General features: G+C 42.4%; 1 long non-coding RNA gene across 1 annotated transcript in view; it reads left to right on the forward strand.

Moving 5' to 3' along the window:
* Positions 1-16573, forward strand: part of LOC122756092 — a 77919-nt gene extending 61346 nt beyond the window's left edge. Inside the window, exons 3-4 of the long non-coding RNA XR_006356435.1 lie at positions 13577-13712; positions 16191-16573. This is a non-coding gene — a long non-coding RNA (uncharacterized LOC122756092). The remainder of the gene's footprint in view (positions 1-13576; positions 13713-16190) is intronic.
* The last annotated feature ends 1206 nt before the right edge of the window (positions 16574-17779 follow it).

Below are 17779 nucleotides of genomic sequence, written 5' to 3' on the forward strand. Positions count from 1 at the left end.
GATTAATTATAAAACAGCATATAAATCAGCATCAGGTATTTTAGGATCAGGAACCTGGGTACTCTTTGTACCCAGATAGTGGCATTGGCTAGCATGCTGCGTGGCAGAGGTTCAGGCACCTCTCCCAACCTTATTACCTCCACCCTCCTATAAAGTGAGACTAAGATGTCAGACTCCCCAAGGTGAGTGAGTGGGTGAGGGCAGATGCAGGAAAAGAAAGAGCTAATTCAAATCACAGGGATATGGTCTTGCTATCAAAACAACAACAACAACAACAACAAAAACCCAACCTCCCTAAACAGTAGGGACTAGTTCTGTGCTGTTGTCTGCCTTTTACATGTGATTTATATCCGGAAAACGACCTTGGGAATCACCCAAGTATGAAGAACTGACACCCAGATTCCCTTTTCTTCTCTGGCAATAGCGAAGCCAGATTTTTGAGCTCATCATAGAGTCAAATTCCCTAATTTTGCAAGTGAAGAGGTTGAGGCCCAGAGAAGCTACTCTTAAGTGACAAGTGGCAGAGCCTGGATTTTGAACCCAGGTTCTTCTGATTATAATTCTAGCCTCTCCCAAGTTAATGCTAAACCCACCCTGTGGAGCATCCTGAAATATTTCCCAGTCTCCCTCCCTCCCATGCTGTAGCCAGAGTCAATCATTTGCCGTCCCTAGTAGAGTCCCAAACCTCTCTACCTCTGTGGCTCTGCTCATACTGTCCGTGTGTCTAGAATATGTCCCTTCTTTCATCTCAGGGAGAGATGGGGGGATTTCCACTTCAAATCAACAAGCCTTGATAAAATGCCTACAGTTTACCAAAAAGACTTAACCCTTGCTTTCAAGGACCTTACCCTCCACTGAAAGGGAGTATGTACAAAGAAATCCTTTTGAGATCCTACTCATCCTATAGGATGCAGATCAAACATATTCCATGAAGCCTTTCTTGATTCTGTCTCTCTTCTTCCCACCCCACCCTGTCCCTGGTGAGAAATGATTATCCCTGCCTTTGACTTCACACAGCTAGCTTTTTTTTTTTTTTTTAACTCCTCCTATGGTAGATGGCACTGTGGATAGAGCACTGGGTCAGGAGTAAGGAATCTGGCCTTAGACACTTACAAGTTGTGTGACCCTGGGCAAGTCAGTCACTTTGCCTCTGTCTTCCTCAGTTTCCTTAACTGTAAAATGGGCCCAAGAATAGCACTTATCTCCCAGGATTGTGGGGAGGATCAAATGAGTGAATATTTGTAAAGCATTTAGTATAGTGCCTGGCACATAGTGGTTAATAAATGTTTATTTCCTTCCTTATAATATTCTATTCCATCCCATAGTTATTATATATATATATAGTATATGTGTATATATATATATATAGTATATGTGTATATATATATAGCCCTTCTCCTTGATTTTTTATTTCGTGAGAATAGGCTTCACTATTTTTGTTTTCCAATACCGTGTTTCACTAAAGCAAATACCGAAGTGATAGACTGCCAAAAAAAGTGGTTGCTAAATGAATGTCAATGGTGAGACAGGCAGTTGGCGTTTCAGATGGAACCTGTAGCCATACACCAGAGCAAAGCTTCCTTACTTGGTCTTTTTGTTGTTGTTGTTGTCATTGTTCAGTCATATCCTACTCTTCATGGCCCTTTTGGGGGGTTTTCTTGGTAGATAATACTGAAGGGGTTTACCATTTCCTTCTCCAGCTCATTTTATAGGTGAGGAAACTGAGGCAAACAGAGTGAAGTGACTTGCCCAGAGTCACACAGCTAGGAAGTGTCTGAAGCTGAATTTGAACTTCCTGACTTGAGATCCAGTACTCTGTCCAGTATACCACCTAGCTGCCCTACTTGGTTACTATGAGGAAGTGAAACATATGTCCTTGACCTCTTTACCAAGTAGTGAACTGTCCATGAAATACTGTCCTTAAAATTGTTGTTAGATTATTTATGGATTTTACGCTCCTTGGGGGAAGGAGCTGTCTTTTTCTTTTTCTTTGTATTCCCATCACTTTCACAGGGCTAAATACTCAGTAGGTACTTAATAATTGTTGCATTGTGGCAACGTTTTTTCTCATGGAATATTCTAATTGATGGCATAAATTCATACAATTCATATCCCTATAGGGTAGGGTTTCTTAGCCTGGGGTGTTTCTGAAAATATTTTAATAAATGTATTCCAATAAAATTGGTTTTCTTTGTAATCCTATGCATTTTATTCCCATAAAACATTATTCTGAGAAGAGGTCCACAGACTTCACCAGACTGCCAAAGGGGGTCTATCTCTCTCTTGCTCATACACACACACACACACACACACACACACACACACACACACACACACACACGCATGCACCCAAGAGTTTGAGAACTCACTTTGGGGGCTATATCACTCCCTCTCAACATCTTTGGGCTGGCTAGACAAATTTCTGGGAGTAATTTCCTACTGCCTCTCCTTGTTCCAGGGGCGAGGTGGAAGAAATAGTATTGCATTTAGCCACCTGGCTTGCATCTTCCTGAATATGGGGCTTGATGCAGGGCAGAAGGAAGTTTGGGACTAGATTATCTTTAGAGTTCATCATTCCGAACAAGCGTCTGGGGATAAATAAGGGAATCTGGGTGGGTTGGCTCGGAAGTGCCTTTGATCTGCCTACTGTTAATGCTTTTCAGTTGAATGCCAGCAGAAGCAACCCCACCCTGGGCCAGGGAGATAACAGGCTGGGGCTTTCGCAAACGGGCCCCTTGATAGTGCCGGGTTTTATTGAGCTCTGATCAGGGCCCAATAGGATCTGAAGGCACCCCGGAAACATCAAACAGAGGAGAAGGCGTTGCCTTGTGCAAAGAATCCTGAGTCCTGTGTGTATGGACCTGTGTGTGCACAGGCCTATCTGTTGGCACTTTATTCCAATGTGTTAAAGTCTATGGGGCAGAGATGCTTAGGGCTTGGAAATGACCTTGGGAAGTTATCTAGTCTAAACTTGTTAACCTCCAGGTGATCCCATACCCAAATCATCCTAGACAGGTAAGGTTTTAATAGTTTTAGTAAGGAGAGATATTTGGTATGTGCATGTATACATATATGTGAAAATATTACAGGATACAATAGAATAGAATATATGCTATGATATATGATGTGATGTGGTATGGTATGATATGATCTGATATGATATGAAGCCAGGTAATAGGGAATAGAGAAATGACCACAGAATTAGGGAGACCTGGGTGACTGTACATCCGGGTTCTGTGACCCTAAGCAGGTCTTCTAAACTCTTAGAGCCTCCGGGAGCCTCTCTGAGACAATAAATTATGGAACAGGTGCCAGTCTGCTTTTGGTAGAGTGCCTCACCATGCACTCCTTATATTTATGAAATCAAAGGTCCAGTAAAATAATATTAATAAAATAATGAGAATAATATGAATAGGACAAATTTATGAAGCACCCATTATGTACCATTATTGTGTTAGATACTGGACATACAAAAATGAAAGTGAAAGACTTCCTGCCCTCACAGAACTTATGTTCTAGCAGGGGAAATGACATATACATATGTGGATTTGAATAAAACATAGAAAATAGATACAAGGTAGTCTTGGAGAAGAAGATACAAGCAATGTGGGGGGAAGCCTCGTACAAAGGTGACATAAACTGAATCATGAACTTCTTCTTTTTGGCGGGACAACGAGGGTTAAGTGACTTGCCCAGGGTCACACAGCTAGTACGTGTCAAGTGTCTGAGGCTGGATTTGAACTCAGGTCCTCCTGAATCCAGGGTCGGTGCTTTATCCACTGCATTACCTAGCTGCTCCCAAGTCATGAGCTTCTTGAAAGAAACCAGGGATTATAATATTTAAAGCAGTCTAGGCATGAGGGACAGCTGGTACAAAGGCCCACAGATGGGAGGTAGTGTTATGAGTGAAGAACAGCAAGAAGGCATGGATGCTTGGGCTGTAAAGTGCGTGGAGAAGAATAATATGTTAGAAGAACAGAAAAATGAGAAGGAGCCAGCTTGTGAAAGCACTTTAAATGCCAAGCATAGAAGTTTATATTTGATCTTAGAGGTAATAGGGTGCTATGAGGTGATCAGAGCATCTGTATGAAGGATGGATAGGTGTGGGGAGAGACCAGCATCAGGCAGAGCCATTAGGAAGCTATAGCAGTTGTCCAGTCATGAGTTGATAAAGGGAAAACTAAGGTGGTAGCCGTGTGACTGGAGAGAAAGGAATGTATATGAGAGGTGTTGTGGGTATAAACAACAGCATTTGGCAACTGATTAGCTAAGTGGAGTGAATGAGGCTGAGGATCCAGGGTGACAATGAGGTTGCAAGCCTGGGTGACTAAAAAGATGGCAGGAATAGGCTACTTCATATGCCCAAAAGGCTATAAAAATGTGCATACCCATTGACCTAGAAATACCACTACTGTGTCTGTATCCCAAAGAGACTGAAAAAAAAAGGAAAAGGAAAAGGACCTAGTTGTACAAAAATATGTATAGCAGCTCTTTTTTGTGGTGGCAAAGAATTAGAAATTGAGGGGATGCCCATCAATCAGGAATAGGAAAATTCAGAAGAGGGATGGATTAGAAAGAAGAGTGAGTTCTCTTTTAGACATAATGAGCTTGATATGTCTGTGTCTACAGAATATACAGTTTGAAATGTCTAGTAGGCAGTTGGTTATGTAGGTCTGGAAGTCTTGAGAGAGACTGGAGTTGGGACATATAGAGCTGAGAATCATCTGCATAGATGTTAGAATTAGATCCATGGGAGCTGATGAGGTCACCAAACAAACAAGGATAGAGAGAAAAGAGAGGAGGGCCTAGGTTAGAGCCTTAATGTATACTCCCACTTGGTAGATGTGATAAATGGTCAAATGTGGGAAGATAACCCAGAGAGGAGAAGGTATCCTGGAGCAGAGGCCAACAATGCCAGATGCTGGAGAGAGGTCAAGAAGGGTGAGAATTGAGAAAATCTCATTGTATTTGTCAATTAAGTGATTTCATTGGTAACTTTGAAGAGAGTCTTTCAGAGTAATGAGTTGGGCAACAACTGTATATCTAGATATAGTCTTATGTTCACATAAGGAGCTTATCTTCTATTGAAGAAAGAAATCTATAAATTACATTCTTTCTGAATACACACGTGTGTATATACACACATATACACACATGTATACACACATATATATACATACATACAAATATCACACATTTGTGTGTGTATATGTCTGTCTGTCTGTCTATCTATCTAATCTCTCTATCTATCCATCCAGGAGGCAGCTAGGTGACTCAGTGGATAAAGTACTGGGCCTGGAGTCAGGAAGACCTGAGTTCAAATCTGGCCTCAGACACTTGCTAGCTGTATGACCTTGGGCAGTCACTTAACCTCTGTTTGCCTTAAGTCACTGAAGAAGGAAATGGCAAACCACTCCAGTGTCTTTACCAAAAAAACCAAACCAAAACAACAAAACCATGGGCAGTGCTCTGGTCCAAGGAGTCATGAAAAGTCAGACAGGACTGAACAACAACACGATATACACACACAGACTTAAGATATATACAGTGTACATGAAAAGTAAGCTCAGAGACAAGGCAGCCACACTGGAGATGGAGGCTGAAAACGGATTCTTGCAGAAGGTGGGATTTGAACTGAGTATTGAAGGTTGAAGAAGCCAAGAAATCAAATCTCAGAGGATAAGAAGAGAGTGAGAGATAAAGTGGAAATAACAAGTATAGATAGCTTTTTTCAATCAGAGAAAGAGAGGAAGGACATAAGGCCATAGCTAGTGGTGATTAGAATATAATCAGGACAGGATCTAGGACAGATATACATACACACATACATGAAGATATATGCAAATATACTTATATAATGTATAAGTATACCTACATGATGATATGTGTGTAAATATGGATGTATACACGCACATAAACATAAATGGCTGGATAGATGGCTGAATAGATAGATAGATAGATAGATAGATAGATAGATAGATAGATAGATAGATAGATAGATAGATAGATAGATATTGGTGTTGATATGTTGCAATATAAGTCATGGGTTTCCTAGTAGGAAGGGACAAGAAGCTTGGAGAACAATTGATGGGAGCAAACCTTCCAGAGAAGTGTTTGATTCATGAACTAGAACTTTCACTTCAGTTCACCACTTCTACAGTGCTTACCCTGTGCCAGGCATTACTGACTATTAGAGAGGGATAGGCCTTATACACAGGCAATATAATGCAAAGGAGAGGGCAATAGGGGTCAACCGAGAGATCTAGACAAAGGCATCTGGGGAAATTTGAGGAGGCAGAATGAACCCTCAGTGGGGATCGGGTGGGAAGAATCCGGGAGGCTTCATGGAGAAGGCTTCACCTGAGGTCAGCCTCAAAGGGAGGGGATTATGACTGTCAGTGAGGAGGAGTCAGTCTGTCCTACATTCAGACTTTTCTTGGGAGCACCGGAACCTGCTGAACAGGAACTGGATACAACTGAAAGCTGACTGTGTGGGCTGTGTGGGGAAGAGTACCTACCTGATCTCCAGGGAGTGTTGGGGGCAGGGGTGGTCAGACATGTGTTTGCAGTGAAAGGGTTAGTGAGATAAATGGATAGGGGATGGGTCTGGGAGAGTGTTGTCTTTCCCTTCACCCTCCCCTGCTGTTCCTCTTGGCTCCCAGTATTTCATCTAGACAGGCGAGCAGGCAGGATGCTATGTGTTGCGTATAGGCCTCGAGAGACAGGAGCAGGGTAACACCACAACACAAACAGAACATCTGGAAGTTTTTTAAAGTTTCTTTTTTTTTAACACATTTGCAAAAGTCAGGACATTTGCACACAAGGTTTACTGGTTGGAGAGAGCCCAGGGGTTTTAGTCAAGTGGGAGGGATTTGGGGTGTGTGGTGGGGACAGAGGAAAAGTTCAATGCCAGAGGCAAAAAAATAATATAAGGTCTTCTAACAAACTTGTTTGCAGAAAGGAAACTGTCAGAAGTGACTGATGGCAGAAACAGGGAACAGCTACAGTGATAGAGCTGGGATTGAGGCCCTCCTAGGTTCTTTTCCTCTTAGGCCTCACTGGCATTGAACAACAACTGGGTTTCGTCTCTTTTTATCATTGAAATCAGCTACTCTGAATAGAATCTGAAAGAATAGAAGGCCAAATTCTCTGAGAGAGGATGGGATACTCTTGGCATACTCTTGGCATACTCCCCACCCTCTCTCTGCCTTTAGGCTGCTGGGAACCCAGGAGCTGGGCATGGGAGGCTTTGGGCTCTGGCCACATTGCTTAAAGACACATCCACTTTCCTTCTCTTCCAAAGCCATGATTGGGGAGGGGGTGGTAGTTTAGGGAAGTGGATTAGGGGAAAGGGTTAATTCCTAGGGGAAGAAAAGTCCTGGCAGGGTTCAGTGCTAGTCTGGTCCACCCAAGACTCTCAGAGCACCTTGTGCTTCCTCTTCTTTTCCCCTTCCTCCTGGTGTCATCCCAGGCTTGATGACTTTGGCCAAGGGAAGCAGAAAAAAAACTTGGCTCAGCATTTCAGCACCACATACTGGAGATGGAAGAGGGAAGGAAAAAAGGCAGTCTCTGCAAGGGATTCACTGGGGACCCCAAAACGTCCTCTTAAAGAGGACAGAACTTCATGCTGTCTGTGGCTCCCCCCCCCATGATTGCTATCTTTTTTTTTTTTTAAGGAACCCCAGACTTGGGTTTTCTTGCTCCTTTCCCTCCTCCATCTGTTTGATCATGAAACTCTAGCTTATGCCTATGTTCATGGCTTCATTAAAGATATGTGAAATCTTAACCAGCCCAATAGAGTTTTATGGTAGGGAGCAAGACCCATTTTCTGTGACTGAAAAGCTTAATTGATTGGGAAGAGTCCCCTCTTCCCATCTCTCTCTGTGGTTTGCCAAATTTCTTGCTCTATTCTGACAGTTCTTTGCATGGGGATGAACTTATCCTTACACCTCTTTGGTGTCCAGATCATCATGAAATACACAATAAATTGGACTGAAGCATATTCATAGTGATGACTCCAAGAAGCTGCTTAGCCCTCCCTGTTTTTAATGGGAAGGTCAGTGTCTCTACCTCTTCTAGGAATTCCAGTGTCTTGCCACTCTGACTTATGACTTAGGGAGTTGCTTCTCTGGACTTAACTAAATCCCTCTTGCTCCAACTCAAGTCTGACCCTTTGTAAGGCAATCCTAGTAACTGTGTCCTTGCATTAATCAGGAGCAGAGTTGACCTAGGACCCTCTGCCCTTTCTGCCTCTGATCAACACCTGTGGGTCTGGAGTTGCTCATTCAGTACAAAGAACCAGTAGGTAGCCCTTCCTTGAGGATTAGAATCCCTAACTCCACTCATTAAAGTTACTCTTATTGACACTTGGCCTTCCTCAACTCAGAACCCTGTTTGCTTAGGCCTCTGCTATCTCTCTGTTCCTCCCTGATTTAGTGGGCCAGCCTGGGCTTGACTGGCCTAGACTGATTTCCCATTTGCCTGGCTCTTTCTGCTTTTAGCCAAACCCCTGGTCCTGGACCATGCTGACATTTCCTTGCCAAACTAATATGATTGTTCTTTTTATTTTTCTGCTGATTTATGGGGAAATGGGATAGATTTCTTTATCTGCATGATTTATCCTAATTTCACCAAAGTCTTTAATTGCATTATCTGGGCCCTCACTATGGAAGGGCAATGCTTTTACAACTCCATAATTGATTTTCTAAATCACCCTAACCCTAACTACTGTTGCAAACTTTTTATTCCCTCCTCAAGCCTCCCACAGTACACTCTATATCCACTTTCTTGGCTGAGGACCTTGGCTCATTCTTTTTTTTTTTTTTGCAGGGCAATGAAGGTTAAGTGACTTGCCTAGGGTCATACAGCTAGTTAAGTGTCAAGTGTCTGAGGCTGGATTTGAATCCAAGGCCAGGGCTTTATCCACTGTGCCACCTAGCTGCCCCAGGCTCATTCTTTATAGAAAAAAAACCGAGAACATTGGCTACAGGATTCCTCTTCCCCTCTTTCCTCATTTTGCTCTCCCTTGACTTCATCTCATACAGTTCCCTCCTTAACACTAGTCTCTAATGAAGAAGTAGCCCTTCATCTTGCCCAGGTCAACTCCTTTACATGTACCTTTGGTCCTATCCCCTCCCATCTTCTCTAGTACATTGTCCTCACCATTATCCCTCTTCTCTCTAATCTTTGGTCTTTCTTTATCTACTGGTTCATCCCTTTCTGCCTACAAATATGCATGTCTCCCCATGCTTAAAAATCTTCATTATATCCTATCGTCTCTGCTAGCAATTATATCCTTCCTAACTTTCTCTGACAATTGCTTGAGCAATTGATTGGCACTCAATGTATACTTCCTTGACTTTCACTCTTTTTTTTAGCCTCTGAAATCTTACTTCCAGCCTCAATACAATTGAAACTACTTTCTCCAAAGGCATCAGTTATCTATTAATTGTCAGAAAGAATGACTTATTTTTAGTTCTCATCCATTTTGACCTTGTTACATCATTTGGCATTGTTGACTCTCCTTCTAGCTACTCTCTACTCCAAATTTTCAAAATGGTTCTTTCTCCTGGTTTCCCTACCTTTCTGACTCCTCCTTCTCAGTTTACTTTCCCAGATCATCATCCCACTAATTGTGGCAGTGTCTTCTCTTCTCTTGCTACCCTTTTTCACTTGATGAACTCAACATCTCTTTTACGGGTCTAAGACTAACTAAAGGTGGTTCAGTGGTTCAGGCTTGGGTTGGAACATATGAGACACTTGTAGATTTTCTAACATTTAATAAAAACGTTTACTTAACAGTAGCACGGAAAGAATATTAAGCCAGGCTGTGACCTGGTTCAGGTAGATGTGGCCCCAATCATCTCCATATAGAAATATATTTTGTTAGAAGGATGTGTTGACTTGCAGAGCATGGGGACATTCATCAGGTCATAGGGACATCAACTCTTATGGGCTTGTCCTTTTATACCCCCATGAATCTGGTAAGTCATGTCATTGGGTTGAAATGGTCCCTTGGACCAATCAATTCTCAGGGACAGTTTCCTTGCAAGGAAAACCAAAAAAATTAACTCATTCTATGTGGGAGGGATCCTAGTAATGTTACTCCTACATCACATCACTTTGCAGGGGCCTGGTGGTCTTATAGAGGATCTTCCACCACTTTAATGGGTGTTAAGGCCATTATTTGACAACCATGACATTGGAGATTTGAGAAATCTTACACAGACAGCACTGGAGAAGGAGCTTAGTGCAAGTAAAACAAAAACAAAAACAAGAAGACAGTGTAAAAAAATTCATGTAATAGTCCTTTGTAGTGACTGCATATGGAAGAAAAGGAAGACCAGGAGGCTTTGCCTCCCCCATTCAGAAGGATGGAGTTCTGGATCTTAATGGTCTGGTCCATCTGATGGGTGATATAAAATCTTTTCAGCTACTAAGTGTCTGAGGCGAGGTTTGAACTCACAAAGAGGAGTCTTCCTGACTCTAGTCCTGGCACTCTATGCATTATGTCACCTAGCTGTCCTGAAAGAGCATAATGGTGTGCAAAGCACAGCAGTAAGCTTTGGAAATATCAATAGAAAAACAAGATAGTTTCTGCTTTCAAGAAGCACACATTCAGATAGAAGAGGTTTCAAATGCAAGTGAAATGGGAAGGCTCAGTGATCATTAGGGCACAACAGCAAATCAGATAGCAATGAATCATTTCAAATGTCCTTTCCAATTTTGACTTGGAAACATTTGACAATGCCAAGGATATTGGTGGCTTGCTCCTCTTGAGGACTTCTATGGAGAGCAGGTTGGAAGTAGGGTCAGTGTTCAGGTTGGGAGCAGGGGAGCAGTTATTTCTAGTTCTCTTGAGGCTTTCCTGGCTGTTGGTAGAAGATAGGTAGTGGTTGGACTCAGTGGTGATGGGTATAGTAAGTCTCCTCCCCTCCAGGATTGCTCCCCTCAGTGATGGTCTATAAGAGCCATGTGAGAAGCAAGGTCATTGACCTGGGGCATATAGCCATTCTCAGGGCTCTTGGGCTTAAGGGTTCTGGATTGCTTTCACCAGGGTTTGAGGGGGGTGGCAGTGATGTTTCGATCCACCTGGCACATGCCTCCTCTAAGATTGCCTTAGTGCTTTAGCTGAACTGCCCTGCCTGCCCCACCTAGGTATTGCCATAATTACACAGATGGCCTTGAAGTCAAGTTATGTATGTCTCTCTTGCAGTTGGTAGAACCATGGGGGGGGGGGGCAGGAAGAAAATTTACCTTCAGAAGCCTGGTTCACACAGGCTAGTGGAATAGAGAGACTGGAGGCATGAGTTGCAGCCTGTTAGTGAATACTGTCAGGAATGATAGCCACTGCTGTCCATTCTACTAGCATCTGCACTGCCACTGGTGCCTACTATTGGTGCCTGCTGTTTTGTCAACCTGCAGAAGCTTGGTTTGGGCCACATATTGAATCATCTGGATTCTTTCCATCAACCATTCCCCAAAACTTGACTAAATGGGCTGCACCTTGGATTTTCTTAGGGTTGATCAACTTGTGTCTTTCATTTGGACCATCATGCACTCTTTGTCTAGTCCAATCAACATGATATTGTCAATGTAGTGGTATATATTAGTGCCCATAAAAAATAAGGTCTTTCTTAGGTCTCTGACTGCTATACTCTGTGTGTGTGTGTGTGTGTGTGTGTGTGTGTGAAAGAGACAGACACAGACACAGACAAAGACATACAGACAGACAGACACAGAGTTCAAGTAGACTTATGGAAGGGTTGTGAATGTCTATTGGACTCCTTCCCAGGTGAAACGAAACTACTTGGGACTAATCTCCGTCACGGGGATATAGGAAAAGGCATTAGCAAGGCTGACAACTTCAAAACACTTATTCTGGGCCTGGCCTGCCTGGTTCACCAAACTGATGAAGTTAAGAAAATGCTGCACCATAGCAACTACTTTATCCATCTCCTTGTAGTCTGCAGTAAGTCACCAGATGCCATCTTCCTTCCTTCTCAGCCACAGAAAGTTATTGTAAGGAGATATGGTATAGGAAAGTACTCTGACTTCTTTCTTCTCCTTTGCTTGGGAGGAGAGAGAGCTTTTACCCCACTTGTGATAAAGTTTTAACTACACAGGATGGCTAAGGCAGCTCCAAGAGTTTCCATTTGGCCCAACTCACAATAATTAGCATAGAGGATGCAGTAAGTTCCTGTATAAGTACAGACTCCCAAGAGTTCATGATGCCTCTTCTCTCTGCAAACCCCACTCCCACCCATCATGGAAACTGATAGACCTGTTGATGATCCCTCACTCTAATATTAACCTGGTTGCTATGTCTTGCAGCCCCTTGTAGCTAAGCAGGGTTGGGGCTTTAGGAGATGATTTGAGTTTAGGTGAGTCTTAAAGGCCTTTATTGCCCCTAGTACTGGATGTTCTGTTATAGTTTTACTGGGACCCCCATAGACTGGTGATCAATTGTCTCCTTGTCAACTCCATGTTTTAGTAATCACACTCAAAACTCCTTAGGGGAGAGGGTATTGTCACCTTTCACTCTGTATCTATATATCTATGTCTATGTCTACATCTTATTTACATCTCCTCATCTATATCTACATTTATACAATATATTTGTATAATATATGTGTATACACATATATAAATATATGTATATAGATACATATAAACCTAAGTGTGTGAATATATATGTATGCATATGTATACACATATATTCATATATATATGTATGTGTGTGTATATATATCCCATTCAAATTAGACTCTTCAAGGGCAGCAAGGTTTTTTTTAGTCTTTGGGGATTTTTGTTTATTTTTTACTTTTATGTTTGTGTCCTCAGCAAGCAGTATACTAATGACACATATTGGGTTCTTAATAAATGATTGTTGATTGATTTGTCTATCCCACACATCTTTTCTCTCTTTCCTGGACTATTCAAAATATATAATGCTGATAAATTTTGCTTCTGGTCGAGACATTTCATATGAGGTAGGAGATACGGTCTAATGGACAGGGCAATGGTTTGGGAGGTTTGTCTGGTAAATTCCCTGGGGGCCATAGCAACTGGTAGTACAAAAATATTGAGAAAAAATACTGGGTGGCTGTCCAGAGGTAAGATCCTGACATGGAATAAGCTTCCCATCCAGGGAAGTGACTCAGGAAGCTAGGGAATGATGCACAACCAAGAAATGTAACAGCAGATGTTAAAGTTCCATGGCAAGAACTATAATGCCCCCTGGACTGTGTGTTTGTAGGTAATTAATCTACTTTTTAGGTGCATTCTAATCCCCTATGCCCGAGATTACCTTCCTGTAAATCGCCCAATAGAGGTGTGTCTTTATCAAATAAATGAACTTCCTTGGAAGGGTTTGGTGTGGTAGGGATAGGTAGAGGTGGGAGGTGTAGCCCCAATGCCATTATAAACTCATCAGATTGCTGTATGCTTTTTATCCATTTATCTGTGTTTGTCTACTACACTGGAATGGGAGAAGGTGCAATCTTGTATGTTCATTCTTGATTTTCTTTTTGCAGACTTCTCACAGCCTTGTTCTCTGTGCTTACCATCCTGCCAGGTCCATGAAGTTGCTGAGCAACAAGGAGGAGGTCCCGGTGTTATTCACTGGCTTGGTGCCTATTAAAGTGCTGGCCATGTGCATCTTCCTGGGCAAACAAAATCTTCTCATGGAGTTCCCTGATCCAGCTCTGAAGGTTGTCATAGGGGAGGTGGAAGGAAATGATTGAAGAGGCTTTAATTTTCTTTCTGTATTTTTAAACTCAGGGCAAGGGGAGGATCCTGGATGAGTGACTGAAGCCAGGAACCTGGGATCCAGGATTCTTGGGTCTCTTCTTTACCACCCATTGTTAAATCTCACTCTAAGTCTGCTGGCTTTCCCTTGTTGGCTTTCACATAGTAGTCACTTAGCGAATTTTTAAACTAACTAAATTAAAGTTCCTCTTGTCTAGAGCAGGGCTTCTTAAACTTTTTCTACTCGTGACCACTTTTTGCCTGAGAATTTTTTACATGACCCCCCAGTACAGGCATATAAAATAGGTATATATAACCTTTTACTGCTATCAAATTTTTCAAGACCCCCTAGGGGGGTCATGACCCATATTTTAAGATGCTTTGATCTTTAGAATGGGCCTAAATATCTGTCTGCAGGAAGTAGATGTGGGCTTGAATTTCTCTGGGCAAAACACTCAGGTTTGTAGATGGAAGAATTCTAAAGTGCATATTTCTGGTCTGTTTCCTAGTTTTTTGGCCTCAGTTTATCCTGTTCTTCTGCAAAGAGCTCTGTACTCTCTCCCTTCTCTGTCTTTATTAAGGGCTTGTACTGTAACCCTCACTTGAATGTTTGGCATCTCAGAGATCTTCAGTACTTCTCTTTGTCCAAGATTCATTCTCTGTTCATAAAAGAGCTTCCATTCCCATTGGGAACCACTGATCCTTTGGGTGCTACAGAGGGATTAAGAGAAACCAGGTTGCTTCTCAGAATGCTCTCTCAGGTTTTGGTTCTGGTCCTCGCTTCAAAGATTATGATATAATTACTTCTCCTAGGTTGTTAATCACCTCATCCCACTAGCCAAGGGGAAGAGCAGACCATATTGATTCTAATTGTGTTATGGTTGTCCACTTGGAATCCTGTGATGGGCCAAGTTGTCAGTCCCAAGAACTCTTCTAGTCATTTCCCCCCAGAGAATCGGAAAGATTTCTTTCTCCACTTCCCTTATATCCCACTCTCTCATTCTAAGTCATGTTGTTGATAAGCCTCCACATATTCCTGGGCCTTTCAAGTCATTAAATGGTGTGTTAAATGATGCTAATGACTTTATGTGTGCACTTTTAATCTTATGAATGTCATGTCTTTTCTGGCCATAAGAATGGAGGGAGGCAAACATTTATCCTGTTTTCTCTGACCAGCAATGTCTTCCAGACTCTGTATCAGTTCCCAGTTGGAAGTAAATAGTGGTGAAGTAATAGCAAAACTAAACTGAAAATGAAAATTCATATTAGGGGTCAGAGCATCTGTGATCTTTCCTCCCCCACAAAAGTCTCCCTCACTTTGCTTCTTTCTCACCAGGAAAAAGAACAATCTGATACCTTCTTCCATTTGTCTTTGAATCTGGGTCTCCCTATCTCACCCAGGTTGGAAGTAAAGCAGCCATCTGTAGGGAAGCTGTGACTGACTCTGGTTCAGGCATGGACCAGTTCAACCCTCCTTAGGCAGCCTAGTGGCTCCCTATTTGTGGGGACTTCCTATATTGGTGACTTAGTGCTTAGGTCATTTTAACTCAGAACTCCTGAGCTCAAGTGATGCACCATCCTGAGCCTCCCCACAAGCAGGGATGTTAGACTTGTGCCACCATGCCTGACTTGTAACCTCATCTTAAAGTAGTGGTAAAGATAGGCTGATCCATGATGATTATAACTTTCTTTTAAGAGATGTTAACTTCCTGAGTTCAAATCTGGCCCTGGACACTTCCTAGCTGTGTGACCTTGGGCAAGTCACTTTGTTTCTTTATCTATAAAATAACCTGGAGAAGAACATGGCAAGCCACTCCAATATCTTTGTTAAGGAAACTCACCAAATGAGGGTCACAGAGAGTCAGACAGACTGAAAGTGACCTGAACATCAAACAACAACAATCCTCTTTTGGAGAGAAGAATACTGTAGTTGACTGGATCATTCTCTGTCTCTTTTATATCCCGACTAAAATTCTCTTCTTGCATACAGTAAGCTTTCCAACACCGGTGCAATTCCGTTGCCTTCTCCGTTAATTATTTCCTATTTATCCTATAGAAAGGCTTATTTGTTTATATTTGTTTGCTTGCTGCTCACCCATTAGGCTGTGAGCTCCTTTGAATACAGGGGGCTGGTCTTTGCCTTGTAGCCTCGCAAATTCCCATACTGCCTGGTATAATAGTATGGTCTTAATAAATGTTTATTGACCAACTGACTGGTAGAGGATTCTCAATAATGAACCAGTGTAGAGAGAGGTTCTTCATGGATAATTCAGCAATATCTCTCCCCTTTCCAAAGATTAAAAAAAATCATGCTCAATGGCTCCAAAGTTTATTTATCATACAATATGTTCTGTTCAGGATCCAGCACATTAGAGAATTTAAGGAAGTCCAATTGAAGTGGCAGAAACCAGAGATTAGTTATTATGTTCTTTCTTCCACAGGCCTCGGGAGGAAGAACTGACAGATGGAGACACAGGGACAGAATGTTAAAGTCGATTCTGCGTTCCTTTGCCTCCACCGCCTCCAGCACTCTCTGCACCAGGATTTTTTATTAATGTCAAAGCAGGACCCCTGGAACCCAGCAGATGGACTTCACCGGGAACTGACTACCTCTTAAAAATGAACATTCTTGGGTTTGGATTGAGAACTGTTTGCAACATGGACTTTGGGAGAAGGAAAACACCACATGTCAAGGGTCAATCAATCAATCAATAGTATTTATTAAGCACCTACAGTGTACTGGTCACTGTGTGAGTAAGGACAGCTAGGTGGTACAGTGGATAGAGCACTGGCCCTGAAGTTGGGAGGACCTGAGTTCAAATCTCACCTCAAACACTTATTATTTATATGACCAAGCAGGTCACTTAACTCCAATTGCCTTAAACATCCAGGACCATCTCCAGTCATCCTGATATATATCTTGTCACTAGACTCAGATGACTCTGAAGGAGAGAATGAGGTTTGTGACCTTGCACAGCCTTTGCTCAGTTAAATCCAATCCAGTGAAAGTTATAACATCACCCTGATTGTCATGGGTCCTCTTTGAGAATGAAGGACAAACAACAACAACACTGTGGTGAGTGCTGAGTCTGACTTTGGATACTGACAGAACTACAACTACCCCTAGAGCAGCAAGATCTTCCCAACTACAGTTGGGAAAGACTATTGTGCCTTTCTGCCCTTGGTGCTTTTTCATACAGGGCACTGGGGAACCTGGACTTGGAGATTTTGCCTTCCCAGGAACTAGAGGGCTCTCCACTCTACCTTTTCCTCAACACCGCCCTCCCCCAGGTCTTGGCTTTTTATCAGGCCTTTGGACTCTGATTTTTTTTTGTTTGCTCCGTTATCTTCAAGCCGGATACAGGGGTGAATAGTTAACAACTCTCAGGTCAAATGGGAGCTTAATTTTTCCTGCTCTTTCTCAAGGGCCCAGTGTTTACCCATTGCCATGGGAGCAGCCGTGGAATTGATTTCCTGTCCCCTCCTGGTATTTTGCAGGCCATGGCCCCCTAAGCTCTAAAGTGATGGTTTATGACCTAACATTGCAGGCCTACTAGTTACTCACTTTAGACGGTTTCTGAAGTTTGGCTGGTAGGAGGAAAATTCCCTGGAAGCCAAGGCATCTACTGAAAGATAGTCTTCTCCCCCAAATTCCCCCACCAAGATTACTTTATTGGATGATAGCCTTGGAAAGGAAAAAGCTATGAATTCTTGTTAATGAAACCTGTCTTCTGTTCGGATAACCATGGGACTCATCTTTTGGAAAGTCAGCTGGAAAGACCCTTGTCTCTTTGGCAATGTTTTCTACCTAAGATGTTCCTTAATGGAGCTGGCCATCCACCAGGATTAATGACTACTTGTGGTTGAGAATCCCCAAATGCACTTATGATGGGGTTTAACTTCCCCATATCCCTGACAACAGAAAAGAGAATTGGGTCATGAAAAACATCAATCCCTTGTGTCCCTCACCTTTTTCATCTCCTTATTCTGTTTCTGAAGCCAATTTCCTGGACGTTTCTTATGGTTCAAG

Source organism: Dromiciops gliroides, chromosome 4 (genome assembly GCF_019393635.1).
Source record: "Dromiciops gliroides isolate mDroGli1 chromosome 4, mDroGli1.pri, whole genome shotgun sequence".
NCBI lineage: Eukaryota > Metazoa > Chordata > Mammalia > Microbiotheria > Microbiotheriidae > Dromiciops > Dromiciops gliroides.